This window comes from Elephas maximus, chromosome 15, assembly GCF_024166365.1.
Source record: "Elephas maximus indicus isolate mEleMax1 chromosome 15, mEleMax1 primary haplotype, whole genome shotgun sequence".
Lineage (NCBI taxonomy): Eukaryota > Metazoa > Chordata > Mammalia > Proboscidea > Elephantidae > Elephas > Elephas maximus.
Genome location: NC_064833.1, coordinates 13324699 through 13342893, shown reverse-complemented (window position 1 = coordinate 13342893; position 18195 = coordinate 13324699). Strand labels below are relative to the sequence as shown.

At 49.6% G+C, this 18195-nt stretch overlaps 1 protein-coding gene across 6 annotated transcripts in view; it reads right to left on the bottom strand.

Annotated features, from left to right (window-relative positions):
* CYRIB (CYFIP related Rac1 interactor B) overlaps nucleotides 1–12232 on the bottom strand; it is a 181148-nt gene extending 168916 nt beyond the window's left edge. For 2 of the 6 annotated variants that reach the window (XM_049853750.1, XM_049853756.1), the window contains exon 1: nucleotides 12146–12232. The gene's annotated coding sequence lies outside the window, so the exon portion shown is untranslated. Of the gene's footprint in view, nucleotides 1–11916; nucleotides 12114–12145 lie in introns of those variants that run through there. The other 4 variants (XM_049853753.1, XM_049853755.1, XM_049853752.1 and 1 more) reach the window with 2 other exon arrangements.
* Between the last annotated feature and the right edge of the window lie 5963 nt (nucleotides 12233–18195).

The window sequence follows — 18195 nt, the reverse complement described above, 5'->3', positions numbered from 1 at the left end:
TTTTTACAAAGTTCTGCGGTCTGAAATTGAACAAACGTGAAATCAAGATGCACTGATAATTACTGGTGATTGGAAGGCAAAACCTGGAAACAAAGAAGAAGGGTTGGTAGTTGGAAAATATGACGTTGGTGATAAAAAGACAAAGGAGATCTCATCACAGAATTTTGCAAGACCAATGACTCACTGCAAATACCTTTTTTTCAACAACATAAACGGTGACTGTACATGTGGACCTCGCCAGACAGATATACAGGAATCAAACGGACTGCATGTGTGGAAACAGACGATGGAAAAGCTCAATAGCATCAGTCAGAACAAGGCTAGGAGCCGGCTGTGGAACAGACCATCAGTCGCTTATGTGCAAGCTCAAGCTGAAGCTGAAGAAAATTAAAATAAGTCCACGAGAGCCAAAGTACAACCTTGAGTATATCTCACTTGAATTGAGAGACGATCTCAAGAATAGATTTGACTCACTGAACACTAATGACTGAAGACCAGACAAGTCATGGGATGACATCAAGGTCACCATACATGAAGAAAATAAAAAGTCACTAAAAAGCCAAGAAAAACCAAGACGGATATCAGAAGAGACTCTGAAACTTGCCCTGGAATGAAGAGTAGCTAAAACGAAAGTAAGAAGTGGTCACGTAAAAGAGCTGAACAGCAGATTTCGAAGGGCAGCTTGAGAAGACAAATTAAGTATTCTAAGGACATCTGCAAAGAGCTCGACGTAGAAAACCAGAAGGGAAGAAGAACTTCCTTGGCATTTCTCAGGCTGAAAGAACTGAAGAATGAACTCAAGCCTCGAGCTGCAATACTGAAGGATTCTATGAGCAAAATATTGAACAACAGAGAAAGCATCAAAAGAAGATGGAAGGAATATACAGAGTCACAGTACCAAAAAGAACTGGTCAACGTTCAACCATTTCAGGAGGTAGCATACGATCAAGAACCAATGGTATTGAAGGAAGAAGTCCAAGCTGCACTGAAGGCACTGATGAAAAACGAGGCTCCGGGAATTGGCAGAACGCCAACTGAGATGTTGCAACAACCAGATACAGTGCTGGAGCACTCAATTGTCTATGCCAAGAAATCTGGAAGACAGCTACCTGGCCAACAAACTGGAAGATATCCATATTGGTGCCCATTCCAAAGAAAGGTGATCTGACAGAATGTGGAAATTATCAAATAATATCATTAATATCACATGCAAATAAAACCGTGTCGAAGAGAATTCAAAAACGTTTGCAGCTGTGTATCAACAAGGAACTGCCAGAAATTCGAGCTGGACTCGGAAGAGGACGTGGAATGAGGGATATCACTGCTGATGTCAGATGATCTTGGCTGAAAGCAGAGAACACCAGAAAGATGTTTACCTGTGCTTCATTAACTATGCAAAGACATTCAATTGTGCGGATCATAACAAATTATGGACAACATTGCAAAGAATGGGAATTCTAGAACACTTAATTGTGCTCATGAGGAACCTGTACGTAGACCAAGAGGCAGTCATTCAAACAGAACAAGGGGTTTAAAATCAGGGAAGATGTGCATCAAGGTTGTATCCTTTCACCATACTTACTGTGTATGCTGAACAAATAATCCAAGAATCCAGACTATATGCAGAAGAATGAGGCATCAGTATTGGAGGAAGACTCACTAACAACCCACAATATGCAGATGACACAACCTTGCTTACTGAAAGTGAAGGGGACTTGAAGCACTTACCAAAGAAGACCAGTATGGATTACACCTCAACATAAAGAAAATAAAAATCCTCGCAACTGAGCCAATAAGCAATATCATGACAAAAGGAGAAAAGACTGAAGTTGTCAAGGATTTCATTTTCCTTGGATCCACAATCAACACCCATGAAAGCAGCAGTCAAGAAATTGAATGACGTATTGCATTGGGCAAATCTGCTGCAAAAGACCTCTGTAAAGTGTTAAAAAGCAAAGATGTCACTTTAAGGACTAAGGTGCACCTGACCCAAACCGTGGTGTTTTCAATCGCCTTGTATGCATGTGAAGGTTGGACAGTGAATAAAGACTGAAGAAGAATTGATGCTTCACAATTATGGTGTTGGCGAAAACACTGAATATACCACAGACTGCTAAAGAACAAACCAATATGTCCTGGAGGAAGTACAACCAGAACACTCCTTAGAAAGAAGGACGGTGATACTACGTCTCACATACTTTGGACATGTTATCAGGAGGGATCAGCCCCTGGTGAAGGGCATTGTGCTTGGTAAACTAGAGGGTCAGTGAAGAAGAGGAAGACCCTCAACGAGATGGATTGATACAGTGGCTCCAACAAGGGAATCAAACGTAGCAATGAGTATGAGGATGGCCCAAAACCGAGCAGTGTTTTGTTCTGTTGTACACAGGGTTGCTATGAGTTGGAACCGACTCAACGGCACCTAACAACACCAGGAGCACCTGACAGCATTAGCTTTTTTTTTTTTAGTAATCCCTAACAGTGTCTAGCAGAGTCTAGCTGTACCTAGTAGTATCTAGCAATGTCTAGCAGGGTCTAGCAGTGTCGAGCAGTAACTAGTAGCATCCAGCAGTATCTAGCAGGCGTAGTATCGTTCTTTGGTAACCTCCATGTAGCAATTTGTGGGGTTATGTTTGAGGTTTGCCTGAAGGAGGCAGCAAAAGCAGTAGGTAGGTACTGAAGCTGGAGTGACACACACCCTTGAATTCCACCTCTGCTTTATGTTAGCCTCTAAGTTTTCTCAGATTCCTTTTCTGTCAAATGGGGATAATACTACCTGCCTCGCTGAGTTAAATTGTGAAGGTAAGAAATAAAATGTGCGAAGTGCATGGCACATAGTCGATGCTCAGTAAGTGAAAGTTGTTATTGTAATGATGCAGACCAAAAAATAATAATAATGCCCACAACACGGTGTTTATAGGAGCCTTGCTACTAGGTGGAGCCCTGGTGGCCCAGTGGTTAAGAGCTCGGCTGCTAACCAAAAGGTTGGCAGTTCAAATCCACCAGCTGCTCCTTGGAAGCCCTATGGGGCAGTTCTACTCTGTCCTATACGGTCACTAGGAGTCAGAATTGACTCAACGTCAACTGGTTTGGTTTTTTGGTTTTGTCACTAGGGAGGTTACTTCTAGGCTCAAAGGTCCCAGGAGAACTGGCCTTTGCCTGGCATTCACAAGCACTTACGAAATGCCCGCACAAAGCATCTAGAAATGTCACCTCCGCCTTTAACTCCTGCTGCCCCTCCAGTCAGCCCTCTGGTCTGTCTTTCCCGGGGCTGATCATTTGCTCTAGCATCCTGTCTCCAACTTCTGCGTGAGAAGGAGGCCTAGAGGGCTGGGCCTGGGTTAGCCCAACGAAACAAATCCTAAATCCTTCCTTCTCTAAACTGCTCAGGCCCCTCAGGGACTTGTGTGAGATGGCAGTGAGAGACACAGTATTTATTCCCAACATGGATCGATCACAGGGCCTCGCACATAGCAGATTCTCACGAAATACCCGTGGTTGAAAGGCAGGATAGATTTGATTCCTCCCTAACGGATTGAAAATGTGATAGCTATGAAGGAGCGTTGAGAAGTGACTGTAAAATATCCTTTTTCTGAATTTACATAAATCTTCACTTGGTCCTTTCATTCCCCAGCCTGTTTGGTCTGTGTACCCCAAGAGCACAGAGCAACACACAGAGAGAGTTCAGGGGCAGAGCAGACATTTTAGGAGGTTATTGCCCGAGTTTCACTTCCACCTTGTCTTCTGCTTTCTACTTCAACTCTGGTTTTGAGCAAAGCCTGGGGGTGGGGGAGGCATGTGCAGAAGCCCAGGTAAATCCGAATCCAAACCAGGTGCCATCCAAGCCAATTCTACCTCATGGCGACCCGTTTGTGTCAGAGCAGAACTGTACTCCACAGGGTCTTCAATGGCTAACTTTTCAGAAGTAGATCTTCAGGCCTTTCTTCCAAGGCACCTCTGGGTGGACTCAGACCTCCAACATTTTGGTTAACAGCCGAGTGTTAACCATATGCACCACCTGGGGACCCCCAACCAGCTGCCATTGAGACATTTCCAACTCATGGGGACCCCATGTGTGTCAAGAGTAGAACTGTGCTCCATAGGGTTTCCAACAGCTGATTTTTGAGACGTAGATCACCAGGCCTTTCTTTCAAAGCGCCTCTGGGTGGACTCAAACCTCCAACCTTTCAGTAAGCAGCCAACTGCATTAGCCATTTGCACCACCAAAGGGACTCTGCTGTGTGGACAGAAGACTTGAATTATTGTGTACCTATTATACACCAGGCCCTAAGCCAGACATTTTCTAACGTAAGAGCCACACGAGCTGTAAAACAGGCACCGTGGTGCCAGGCAGGTTATGGAATTTGTGAAAGACTTCAGTTAGTGAGTGGGATCTGAGCCAAAGCCTGCCTTGCTCCAAGGCCCATGCTCCTGAACCCCACCACCATCTCTTCTCAAAGGAGACCCCCAGAGGTGCTGACCACCAAGGTTCCAGTGTCCAGCTTTCCATCAAGCCAAGTCAGCAGTCTGAAAGCATCTTGAAGAAATACCCCCCTCCATCAAAGTCATACCCACCTCTGCCAGAAAAAGAGCCCTGGAAACCAGCACTGGACATCAGAGTTCTCACTGTCCCACGACTGTGTCGTCTGTGGGAGGGAGGGGTTCCTTCTGGAGCACCTTCCAAGGGCCCACGCTAGGAGCCCTTATACACATTATCCCATTTAATGCTCGAGGCCCGGAGAAGTGGGCATAACCGCTGCTGTTGCTGTTAGTTGCTGTCGAGTTGATTCTGACTCATGGTGGCCCCATGTGTGCAGAGAAGAACTGCTCCATAGGGTTTCAAGGCTGTGACCTTTTGGAAGCAGACAGTCAGGCCTGTCTCCCAAGGCGCCTCCAGGTGGACTTGAACTACCAACTCTTCTGCCCATAGTTGAGCGCTTCACCATTTGCACCACCCAGGCACTCCTAGGTGTAATCAGGCCAGCTTTAGCAGTGACGATTCTGAGTCAGCAAGGTGAAATGATTTGCCCAAGGTCACACAGTTGCTGAGAGACAGGGCTGGGATTCCAACGCAGGCCCCTTCAACTGTACAACGCAGAATGTATTATTTGCTGAGTGGGCATTTGGGTTTAAATTCCACGGAGCCAGACAGGGCCAGTCACAGGAGACTCTGAGCAGGTGAGCAAAGGACAGACAGATTGTCTTCCTCTTCCTGCCTGAGGCTTTTCCACCCCTAACTCCTTGGTAGGACTGTTCCCTCACTGTCCTTGCCCCCTTCCTTACCAAAGGATACAGGCACGAGTCTCTGACATGTGTGTTGATCTCAACACTGTCGCTTTTCCCTGTTGGACCTTCTCTTTCACTGTGGACTTCAGGGTTTAGTCTCCTGCTGAAGGGATGTCAGGGGCAGAGGGACATTTTGGGCAGGGAGAGGATGTCCAGCCGCCACACCCCCTTGCCATCATAGGCTGGTGCTAGAGGCTCGCCAGTCCTCCACACACTAACAGGCAGACGGTATGAGGCAGCAAAAGCTGGCCAGGGAGTCAGAACCTGGTTCCGGTCCTGGCTTTGCCTCTTGGGCAGGAGGTTTCCCCCGCGGGGTCCCAGTTCCCCCAATTGCTAATTCAGAGTGTTGAACACTTAAGACCTGTATGTGAGCATGAGGTTCCTACCCCATCCTCCAGACCACAATCCCATGTGAAGGAGCTGTCCTGTCCATGCTGCCCCTCTCCCTTCCCTCCCTGCTCCCACCCCTACCTCTACTGTTCAGACCATCTAGGTCCTACTAGGCTTGTTAGGCACCTGCTGGATGCAAAGCCTGGTCCCTGAGTGGTGCAAGCACTGAAGCACATGGCTACTAACCAAAAGCTTGGCGGTTCAAACCCACCCAAAGGTGCCCCAGAAGAAAGGCCTGGCTACCTACTTCCGAAAAATTATAGCCATTGAAGACTCTGTGGAGGGCAGTTCTGCTCTGCACACACAAGATCACCATGAGTCAGAATCGATTCAACAGCAACTGGTTTGGGTTTGGGTTTGGGGGGCGGGGTACGAAGCACTGTGGCAGATAAAGGATGTCTCTCTTCTCCACCACCCATGTGTGCCCCCACCGTAGTCCACGCTGAGGTCTACCTAAGACTTCATTGTTTTATCGTATGTGTTTTCTTGCAAGCCTGCTTCCTCCACTAAGCTATAAGCTGCCTCTTGAAACCTCCGGTGTCACTCAGGTTTGCATCCTCAGCACCAGCTCCGGTCGTGAATGGCTGAGGGGAAGGGGCTGGGCTAGATGATCTCGAAGCTCTCCCTACTCCAAGTGTGTCCACCAACCAGAAGCATCAGCATCATTTGGGACCATGTCAGAAATGTGGAATTTGGGGTCCACCTTATACCTCTGGACTCGGACCCTACAAGGTAAACCCTAAGTGGCTCAGAAGTGCGTCCAGGTTTGGAAAACGCTGTTCCAAGGTGGCTCCTGGCTCTGACACTCCCCTGACCCACATCCCTTAGGACTCTGCCACCTTAGGGCCTTAGTAAGACTCACTAAAATGTAGCCCATCATTACCCAGTGGAGATTAGCCTTAGGAACCTTCTAGAAGCCTGCCACTGACTCTCACAAGCAGGCTCTGAAGTGTGTAGCCCTTGGGGTGACTCCTGGCACATGTGACTCAGTGCCCCTCCCAGGTCCTCGGGGAAGCCCAGGAAGCTTTCAAAATTGGTGAGACCCCTCACCCTGGGCTCTGTCCTCCCCTCTTGGATTGGCTACCCCCATGCTGCACCCCCATAAATGCGTGATTGCACAGCTGCCAACATTTGACAGCAGAGCCCAGTGGACTGGCTACCTACCTTCCCCTCAGGGCCCCAAGTTCATGCTCAGAAAATGCCCTTCTGTCATCTTCTACTCTTGACCCCTATTAAACTTGGAAAGACAAGGAGCCCTTCCAAAACATGTTTTCATTTTTTTTTTTTTAATAAACCCTGCAATTCCTCTACTGATTTCAGATCATCTTAAATATTTATAAAAATCATTCTCAGCAACACTTCCTGAAACAAATCTCTTTGACTTTGATTATTTATATATTTATGAACATGATGTCTCCTCCTCCTGGAGCAGATGGCAGCTCGTAAGACTTTGGAAAGGAGGGGAAAAAAATCAGTGGGACAGAATGTAAACTAGGTGACTCCCCAGTTTAGTCCTCTTGACAAGCTCTGGTACAGTTATCTTTCCACTCAGTGAAAGCACCATACGGGTGGCCACAGTTGGTTTAAAATAGCACACTTGGACTTTGGGAAGCTTGGAGGCTCCAACATGAACCTAGGAGTAACCTGCCAGCCCAGGGGTTCCATCTCCCAGTGGGAAAGCCATTTCAACAGAAACAGAGCTCTGCTGGTGGAGGGGCAGGGCGATAGGACTGGTAGGGACAGAACAGCCCAGGTGTGGCGGGAGCCAGGGGGATGAACCGACATCTGCTGAGCACCTACTGTGTGCTGAGCACCTACTGTGTGCTGAGCACTGTTCTGGGTGTCTTTCCATACAACCTCTGATTTGATCTTTGATCTGGCATTCAAAATGACGCTTCCTCTTCATTTCCACCAAATGCAATCTCCCAAGAATGAGCGTCTCCAAGTCGGAGTTTTCAGCTCTTTTTCACAAGGAGTCAATATTTTCACAAGATAAGCCTCCTCTGGAAGTGAGTGGGTTACATCCAGCCCAGATGGCAAAAGTGGCAGTCTGGGGACTGTGGGATGGATGTCACAGAGCAAGCAAGTCCAAATGCGGTGGTGATTAGCCTCGCTAGAAAGATGAAGAAGGACCAGCGAGAGAGGAAGTCTCTTGCCCAAGATCACAGAGCTAGAAAGTAGCAGAGCCAGGATGGGGACCCAGGCCCACACCAGCCCCCACTGCCTCTACAGGTAGGAAAGGGTGATGAGAGAAAAACCGCCCTCAACCGCATGCCTCCATGGCCATGAATTTATTATCTTTCTCTCAACTTGGTGATGCCCACCACCCCTCACCAAGTTCTACTAAAGCGACGGGAAACCTGTCCATCTGAGAACCTGGTGAAGTAAGGTCTCGGCCGAAAGCAGGAAGAGGTCACTGCTCAGGTTATAAGAAGACAGGAACTTAGTGTCACAAGTATGTGATGCGCTGACTTTAAAAGAATGAGAAGAAGTCTTTTACCCTCAGATATGGGTTAAAAAACAGGATCCCAAGGAATCTTTCTTCAGAGAAAAAAAATGAATAAAATCAGTCTCCCCCCCACTCACCCCAAATTTACTTCTTTCAAGAAGTTTCATTCGAAGTTAAATTGAGAGATGGCTCCGGCCTTTGAGAGCCTACAACCTAACTGACCCCATGTGTTACAGGGCAGAACCGCCCTCTGGGGTTTTTGTGGCTGAAATCTTTGCAGAAGCAGATCTCCAGGCCTTTCTTCTGTGGCACCGCTAAGTGGGTTTGAACCACCAACCCTTAGATTAGTGATAGAATGCAAACTGTGTGCACCAGCCAGGGACCTCTGCCTGTTCATAGATAAGGAAAACAGGGTTCTAACTGGGCATTAACCTCTCTTTAGCCTCATGACTAGGGCACAGCTACTAGTGTGCTGATTTTAAACCTACACAACAGTGCTTCCACAACGCCACCAGAAGATGGTTTCACTGAAGGTGGCCGAGTCCTGGACCGCTGAAGCCACATGAATGGTGGTTTCCAATCAAATACTGAGGGTGAGGCCACAATCTCTTGGCACCGTCATCCCTTGGGCACCTTTCTGTGCATCGATCTCTGGATCCTGACCCACACTGGAGAATCAAGACACATTTGGGAAGAACGAGCAGAAAACAACTTCAAGGTCACCTACAGGCCAGCACACTCACCATGAAGCACCCTGAAGGATGCGCATCCATATGGGGCAAAGGGGACACCATCACTCTTGTTTGTTCTTTCAAACGCATACAGTGAGCGCCCAGCACACGCCAGGCCAGGTGCAGGGGAGACACAAAGACCACTCAGACGGGAGCACGGTCAACAGGGAAGAACTCATCTTTGCAGGCGGAAGGCTGAGTGAGGGTCCTCTGTCTGTCCCTTACTGGCTGAGGGTCTTAGACCACAGCCTGGACTTTAAGCCTTGCTAAAATGAGAATAATAACCCCTCTACTGCACAGGTACAGCCCTGGTGGTGCAGTGGTTAAGAGCCATGGCTGCCAGCAAATGGTTGGCAGTTCAAAGCCACCAGCTGCTCCTTGGAAACCCTGTGGGGCATGGGACAGCTCTACTCTGTCCTAGAGGGTTCCCGCGAATTGGAGTCGACTAAAGGGCAGCAAGTTTGGGTTTTCTCTGGTTACTGCACAGGTAACCACTCCACTACAGGAGTTACACAGGAACCTACAGCCGCCCAAACTGCAGCTTGCTGCTTCCTAAGAGCCTGCTGTTGCCTTTTTAAAATAATAGTAACACTCGGACTGGTTTCCTGCTTGCTGCATGCCTAGAGGTCTCTGGGGTGAAAAGACCAAGATCCTAAGAGAGGCGCACAGAAGACTGGGAGCTCAGAGAGAAGAAGGGATGGCGGCCAGGGAAAGCACAATTCCTTGAAAATCTCCCAAAGTGAAGTGCGGAAAAGCATATTGCTGTTGGCTGCTTTGGAGCTGGCCCCCAACTCACGACTACTTCATGCACAACAGAGCGAAGCGCCCCCAGTCCTATACCATCCCCGTGATGGGTTGAGGACTGGACTGGTATGATTCCTAGGGTTTGCATTGGCTGCTTTTCAGAAGCAGACCGCCAGGCCTTTCTTCCTAGTCTGTTTCAGTCTAGAAGCTCTGCTGAAACCTGTTCAGCATCATGGCAATATGCAAGCTTCCAACGGCAGACGGGTGGTGGCTGCACACGAAGTGCACTGGCTGGGAATGGAACCCAGTCGGCCCCAGCGAAGGCGAGAATTCTACCACTGAACCACCAACGCCTCCTACAGAAAAGCGTTGTGGGCCTTCATGGAAAAGCCATTTCCAAGCCTCCCTGTGCATGAACCCACCCAACCTCCTTCATCCCACACACCCTGCCCCTCCCTATCCAGACTGCCTGGCAAGGATCTAGAGAATGCAAATTACAACGTGCCTCCTGAGAAGAAAACTCAGGCCAGCTGACCACTTCTGCATACCCAACAACTTAAAACCAAGGGCAAAACCCACCTCTCCCCAGCTTTGTCCACAGTTACAGGAACCCCAGGACCAGGGATCATCCCCAGCTGTCGGCCCTGGCAGCCGCCCCGGCTAGTCATCTGGCAGTGGCAATCAAAATGATGCTTCCTTTTTATCTCCACCAAATGCAATCCCCCAAGAACGGGAGAGTCTCAAAGTCGGAGTTTTCAGCTCTTTTTCACAGGGAGTCAATATTTTCACACGATAATCCTCCTCAGGGAGCAAGTGGGTTACATCCAGCCCAGGTGGCAAAAGTGGCAGTCTGGGGACTGTGGGATGGATGTCACAGAGCAACGAAGTCAAAATGTGGAACCACACCCACTCACTTCTCGAAATTCACCACCAGCTCATTCATTTTGTAAATATGTACTAGCTACGGCCATGTGTCCCCAGGCAGCCCTTCTAGGCACTGGCGATGTTGAAAAAGGACATTGACAATAGTCTCCATTACCACTGGCCCCCTGCACACCAGGCCCATTCTCACAGAACCCCATTTTACAGACAGAACCCCCGAGACCCAGAGAGGGTAAGCGACTTGCCCAAGGTCACACAGCTATTAAGTGGCCAGACCAAGAATTAAATCAAACATAGGTGCAAAGTCTGGGTGACACTCCCCAGTGGTGCCTCCGCCACCGCCCACCACCACCGCCTCCTCCTCCTCCCTCGACCCCTCCCCCACCCACTCCATTTTTTGCAGCAGGGTAGGGATCAAGAACTCCCCCCAGCAAGGGAAGTCGTTGGTTCCTCTTTCCTCCTGCCCCAGACACAGGCCACACGTTTTCAAAGGACACAAGGGTGCAAGGCCCACTGTGACCCCGCACAGCCCCAGGAAAGTTCTGCAAGGAGGCCAGGACATCCACCCCCTAACCTGAACTTCCATTTTAAAAAAGATAATGAAGAGATACAGGGCAAAGAGGAAGTGATCTTTAAAAACAGGCGGGTTGCTACCCCAGGAGGAAGTCCTGAGCCCGATGGAGATGTTTTTCACCCACTCTAGTTCCTCTATAAGAAGCCCTCGTGGCGCCGTGGTGAAGCTCTGCGCTGCTAACCGAAAGGTCAGCGGTTTGAACCCACCAGCCGATCCGCGGGAGAAAGATGTGGCAGTCTCCTTCTGTAAAGATCACAGCCTTGGAAACTCTGTGGGGGCAGTTCCACCCTGTCCTACAGGGTCGCTATAAGTCGGAATCCACTCGACTGCAGTTCGCTTTTAGAGTTCCTCTGTTCTAAGCGACTGGCCTCCCAAACCCCTAATGGAAGTTAGCTGGGCGGGGGGGGGAGGGGGCTGCAACCGGGGAAAGGCCCCTCCGCCGGGAGTCCAGGCCAGTTCCTGCGCCCTCACCTGGCGCGCAGGAGGGATCTGGCCGGGGACAGCCACCCCAAGCGCCCCCGTCCTCGGGGCGCACACCGCGCTACTGCGCGCTTCCCGCTGCTAGGTGCCCCCCGGAGGCTACACCACCGCCTCCGCCCCTCGCGTCCTCCACTCGCCCCTAGCCCACCCCAGGGGCCTCCTCTGGGTGCGCCCCGCGCCGGCCGTCCCGGCCAGCCTCGACGCCCCCCTCTCACCGCAGCGCTGCCCGTCCCGACGCGGCCCGGATGGCACCCCCTCCCGCCACTCCCGTACTCAGCACGCGCGCGCCCCGCAGCCCGCGCCCCGGGAGGGTGCAGCCCAGTGCGCGGGCGCGCGCGGGGCCCGGGCGGCCCGGGAGGCGCTGCGGGGCCAGCACGTACCTGCGGCCCCGCGGGCGGGCAGGCGGACGGCGGGGAAGCGGGCGCGGAACGCAGGAGCCGGGAGCCTTGGTGCCGCCGCCGCCGTTTCCGGGTTGGCCGCTCCCACGTCACCGCCACAGGTTTGCGAGCTGCTCCGGCGCGGCGGCAGCAGCAGCCCCGACGAGTGCCAGGCGCGAAATAACTATAAAAGGAAGAGACTCCGCGAGGAGGAAGAGGAAACGCTGTTTACCTTCGAGAAGCCGAGCCGCCGGCGCTCGCACAAAAGGAGGACGCTCGCGACGCCGCCTCCCCCCGCGCCCCGTGCCCGCCGCCGCATCGCGGGGCCCGGCGTCAGCGCGCGGCGCCCCGGGACCGCCCCGCGCCGGCCCCCACCCCAAAACCGCGGTGGGGAGACGGGGCGGGGCGCGGGGATGGTAGTGGGGCGCAGTCCTGATTCCTGCGCTCCCAGCCTAGGTGGTGTGGCCCAGAACTGTGTGACCTTGGGCGAGTCCCAGCAGGCTGGTGAGAGGCAGCATGGAGGGTGCGGGGGGCCATCGTCCTCCCTGTACAGACAATTTCGGGACCCAGAGGGATGGCCCAAGGTCACAGACAGGCAGGCAGAGCTTCTGCTCCAACCTGAGTCTCTTGACCTTCAGACCAGCCAATTCTGTTCCTGGGGACGGCTTTCCTCCTCACCTGTTCTTTGGGAATGATGACCCACCTGCATAAGGGTCAGTGTGAAGATGTCCATTCAAAACATGCGCCCCGCCCCTCCATAAATCTTAGCGATAGCCTACTAAGTGCCAAAAGTCACTGATGGTTGCGTGGTAGAATCCCACCTCCCATGCGGGAGACCCAGGTTGGATTCAGGCCAGTGCAACTCAGGGGCATCCATCATCCATCTGCCAATGGAGGCTTGCAAGTTGCCATGATGCTAAACAGACTATTTCAGACTAAGACGGTCTAAGGAGAAAGGACTGGCACCAAGCAGTGTTTCCTTCAGTTGGGCATGCGGTCACCATGTGCACCTGACAGCAACACTAAGTGCCAGGCCTATTCTAGGAAACAAAAAAAATGTACCTGCTTGGGGGGAATGGGCAGGTCAGGGGAGAATGGAGGTGGGGAGCTATGCAATAAGTGGCCTCAAAGGACAGAAATTTCCAGATAAAAAGCTCCTTGCTATGATTCAGTTTCGGGTATTATGGGAGATTCCCATTGTCTAGAATGGCAAAAAAAAAAAATGTAATTTTCTTAATGTAACAGGACATCCCTAAGAAACTGATGTTATTCTTCCCTCTGCCTTGCTCCCCAGTCCTCAAGCACATCCTATTATTATCACAAAATGCTGCCAAATTTCTCGGGAATATAGACAATGTTCTTTAAAATTCCACTGACTTCTAGCAAGGCATCAAAAGGGCTAAGGGAGCAGGCTTTCCTTGTGTTTCCCTCTCTGCCTCCAGCCGTCCTGGGAGAGTTAGGGGTCAGGGAGTGTGCCCATGCCTGGGCTGTAGGTGCCCCAATAAAATTCCATCCACCCATTCCTTTGACATTATAATCATTAGCGGATTATTGTTCCTTCATTTCTTTGACAAAGATGTCTCCCGACCAGGCCCAGTGCTTGGAGCTGGGGGCACGGAGACCAAGATTTCAGCCAGATCCTCAAGGGCACCTCACTCCTTGGGGGAGGTGGGAGGCTATGCGAATAGTCACTGCCAGAAAGCAGCACAGGTGACAGTGTGTACTGGGGACAGTGTGAGGAGGATGTGTATCAACTTGGAAGGGAGGGAACAAAAGAGAAAGCAGGCAGAGGAGGAGATCGGAAAACTTTCCCCAGAAGTCTTGAATGGCATTTAAACAAAGCGGGAATGAAGTATCGGGAAGGCTGGGAGCCCTAGGTTCAAATCCTGGCTCTGCCATGAACCCACTGGCTGCTTGGACCTGGGCCAGTGACTCAGCTTGCCTGAGCATCAATGCCCTCACCCCTAATGCCCACCTTGCAGAGGTGAGGGGAGAATTAGGAGTCGGTGTGGACCAGCTGGGGCTCTGCATCAGCACGTGGAGAAGCAGGAAAGGGGTTTGGAATCAGAGCTGAGCCAAGTTTCTTTCTTGGCCGCTTATGAAGCGGGTATTCATAATTCCAAACATTTATGGTGTGCCAACGAAGTGCCAAACACTGTGCCCATCTCATTTAATTCTCACAAGAGCCTCCCGAGGCAGGTCCACTATGCTCTGTGCTGTGCACGAGGGTATGAAGCTGAGCAGGAGGAGGAATTTGTCCAAGGTCATACTAATTAGAAAACGATGAAGCTGGACATGAACCCAGGTTGTCTAACTCCAAAGCCCAAGCACTTAGCCACTTTTGAGCTTCAGTTTACCTGTGAAATGGAATTGACAATTCTACATTATTAGGTTGTGGTTGGGATAAGAGAAGTAACACATGTATAGAACCTAGCACATTAGTAGGATGGGGGAGAGAGGGCTAGTACCTTTGTTGTTTTTTTTTATAATGGTTGTTAAAGACATAAAAACAAACAAACAACAACAACAAAAAGCCATTGCTGTCTAGTCCATTTCGACTCATGTCGACCTGAGTATCAGTGTAGAACTATGCTCCATAGGGTTTTCAGTGGCTGTGATCTTTCAGAAGGTGATGACCAGGCCTTTCTTCCGACGTGCATATCTGTGTAAATTCATTAGTTTGGTTAGTAGCTGAGCACTTAACCATTTGCATCACAGGGGTAAGAAACTTTCCGGTGTGCTAGGGGAACTGCAAGTAGTTTGATGTGAATATAATACAGAGTGTAAATGTGGGGCAGGTTGGGGAAAAGCTAGGTGGAGGTGTGGGCAGAGGCTGGATCACATTCATCCTGCACTCCACTGAATTCAGAGATGCCTAGTCTCCACCCACTGGAAAATGCCTGGGAAAACCTGGAAATTCACTAGTGCTCTGATTCCCTGGGCATCAACCTTGACAATGGCAGGTAGTAGCACTGTTTTTGGAGTTGGGAAGTCCTGCTTGCAATATTCAGCTCTGCAATCCTGGGCAAGCTATGGAACCTCTGATCCCTTTAATTTCCTCACCTATAAAGTAGAAATTCACCACCTGTCTGTTAGTATGTCATAGTGTGGTGACTTCCATGGTGCTATGATGCTGGAAGCTGTGGCATCAGTATTTCAAATACCAGCACGGTCACCCATGGAGGTTTTAGCAGAGCTTCCAGACTAACACAGACTAGGAAGAAAGGCCTGGCAATCTACTTCCAAAAATTAGGCAATGAAACCTTTATGGATCACAACAAAACATTGTCTGACTCACTTCTTTTGGGACTGGACAGGCATTACCGTCACCATCATCAGGGTGGAAATGATGGTGTTAACTCCTGTTGTCGAGAGGACTGCAGTAGACAACGAGTGGGTGACGCTTTGTAAGCTGCAAAGCAGTCTGCGCATTCTACTTTCAATGTTCAAACCCTATTGTCTCATGGCATGTGCAGTCCACACACCTTTCAAGCAAAAATAGCTATTTCCATCCTATGTGCAGAAGCCCCTCAAAAATATGCCTGCACAATGTTTCCCTGCTGAGCTTCTCCTTTTTTACAAGAGTGACTGCTATTATGCACAGAAGGTAGAAGTCAGGAGACACCAGGGACGCAGCCTTTGTCCCCCGTTTAGCATTTTGCAGTTAAGCAGACACCACATCCCACCTGGATAAAAGCAAACTCAGTGACATTCTACTTACCCAGTTGTCCGTCTCCCCACACCTCTTCAGAACCAGCCCTTCCCCAGAGACAGGGAGGTACTCAAAGAATGCCCACGGCCACCTGGGGCTTGTGGAGGATAGCCGGTGGCAGACAGTCGTGCAGATGGCTCAGCCGGCCTCTTACGGGGAGTCCATTCACTGAGGTGGAAGGACTTGCCCAAGAAGAGAGAGCTGGCCTCTGGCTGAAGCAGGAATCCGAACCTCCGGACACAGAACCCGGGGCTTTAAAACCTGGTGAGCAGGACTTTTACATGCTTTTCAAGATTTCCACAATAAAAACCCATAGCTGTCAGTCAATTCCGATTCACAGTGCCCCTATCAGACAGAGTAGAACTGCCCCATAAGGTTCTCAAGGCCGTAGTCTTTACAGAAGCAGACTGCCACATCTTTCTCCCTTGGAGCAGCTGATGGGTTTGAACTGCCGATCTTCCAGTTAGCAGCCGAGTGCTTAACCACTGGGCCACAGGGCTCCTTATACCCACGATGTTGTTGTTGTCATTATAACCCTGTGGAGCCCCAGTTCTACTCTGAAACACATGGGGTCACCATAAAAAAAAAAAAGTTAGAGTCAACTACATGGCAACTGGTTGGCTGGTTTTAGCAGGGTACTTGTCACAGAGACTCAGTGATTATAGCACATTAAGCTCCATCCACGTTCTTTATACCTAAAGAAACAAGTTTGTTTTCTGTAGCCTCGTGGGGAACACCTTCAATGACAAGTTGTTGTTGTTGTTGTTAGGTACCGTCAAGTTGGTTCCGACTCATAGCAACCCCATGCACAACAGAATGAAACATTGCCCGGTCCTGCGCCGTCCTTACAATCGTTGCTATGCTCGAGCTCATTGTTGCAGCCACTGTGTCAATTCACCTCATTGAGGGTCTTCCTCTTCTCTGCTGACCCTGTACTCTGCCAAGCATGATGTCCTTCTCCAGGGACTGATCACTCCTGACAAAATGTCCAAAGTATGTAAGACGCGGTCTCGCCATCCTTGCCTCTAAGGGGCATTCTGGTTGTACTTCTTCTAAGATGGATTTGTTTGTTCTTTCGGCAGTCCATGGTATATTCAATATTCTTCACCAACACCGCAATTCAAAGGCGTCAACTCTTCTTCGGTCTTCCTTATTCATTGTCCAGCTTTCACATGCATATGAGGCAATTGAAAATACCATGCCTTGGGTCAGGCGCCCCTTAATCTTCAAGGTGACATCTTTGCTCTCCAACACTTTGAAGAGGTCCTTTGCAGCAGATTTGCCCAATGCAAACTGTGTTTTGATTTCTTGACTGCTGCTTCCATGGCTGATTGTGGATCCGAGTAAAATGAAATTCTTGCCAACTTCAATCTTTTCTCCGTTTATCATGATGTTGCTCATTGGTCCAGTTGTGAGGATTTTGGTTTTCTTTATGTTGAGGTGTAATCCATACTGAAGGCTGTGGTCTTTGATCTTCACTAGTAAGTGCTTGAAGTCCTCTTCACTTTAAGCAAACAAGGTTGTGTCATCTGCATAACGCACGTAGTTAATGAGTCTTCCTCCAGTCCAGATGCCATGTTCTTCTTCATATGTCCAGATTCTTGCATTATTTGCTCAGCATACGGATTAAATAGGTATGGTGAAAGAATACAACCCTGACGCACACCTTTCCTGACTTTAAACCAATCAGTATCCCCTTGTTCTGTCCAAACAACTGCCTCTGGATCCATGTAAAGTTTCCTCATGAGCACAATTAAGTGTTCGGGAATTCCCATTCTTCACAGTGTTATCCATAATTTATTATCACATACACAGTCCAATGCCTTTGCATAGTGAATAAAACACAGGTAAACACACTTCTGGTATTCTCTGCTTTCAGCCAGGATCCATCTGACATCAGCAGTGATATCCCTGGTTCCACGTCCTCTTCTGAAGCTGGCCTGAATTTCTGGCAGTTCCCTGTTGATACACTGTTGCAGCTGTTTTTGAATGATCTTCAGCAAAATTTTGCTTGCATGTGATATTAATGATATTGTTCTATAATTTCGGCACTCGGTTGGATCACCTCTCTTGGGAATAGGCATAAATATGGATCTCTTCCAGTCAGTTGGCCAGGAAGCTGTCTTCCATATTTCTTGGCATAGACGAGTGAGCACCTCCAGCACTGCATCTGTTTATTCAAACATCTCAATTGATATTCCATCAATTCCTGGAGCCTTGTTTTTCGCCAATGGCCTCAGAGCAGCTTGGACTTCTTCCTTCAGTACCATCGGTTCCTGATCATATGCCACCTCTTGAAATGGTTGGACATGGACTAATTCTTTTTGGTATAATGACTCTGTGTATTCCTTCCATCTTCTTTTGATGCTTCCTGCGTCGCTTAATATTTTTCCCATGGAATCCTTCACTATTGCAACTCAAGGCTTGAATTTTTTCTTCAGTTCTTTCAGCTTGAGAAACACCGAGCGTGTTCTTCCCTTTTGGTTTTCCATCTCCAGCTCTTTGCACATGTCATTATAACACCTTACTTTGTCTTCTCTAGAGGCCCTTTGAAATCTTCTGTTCAGTTC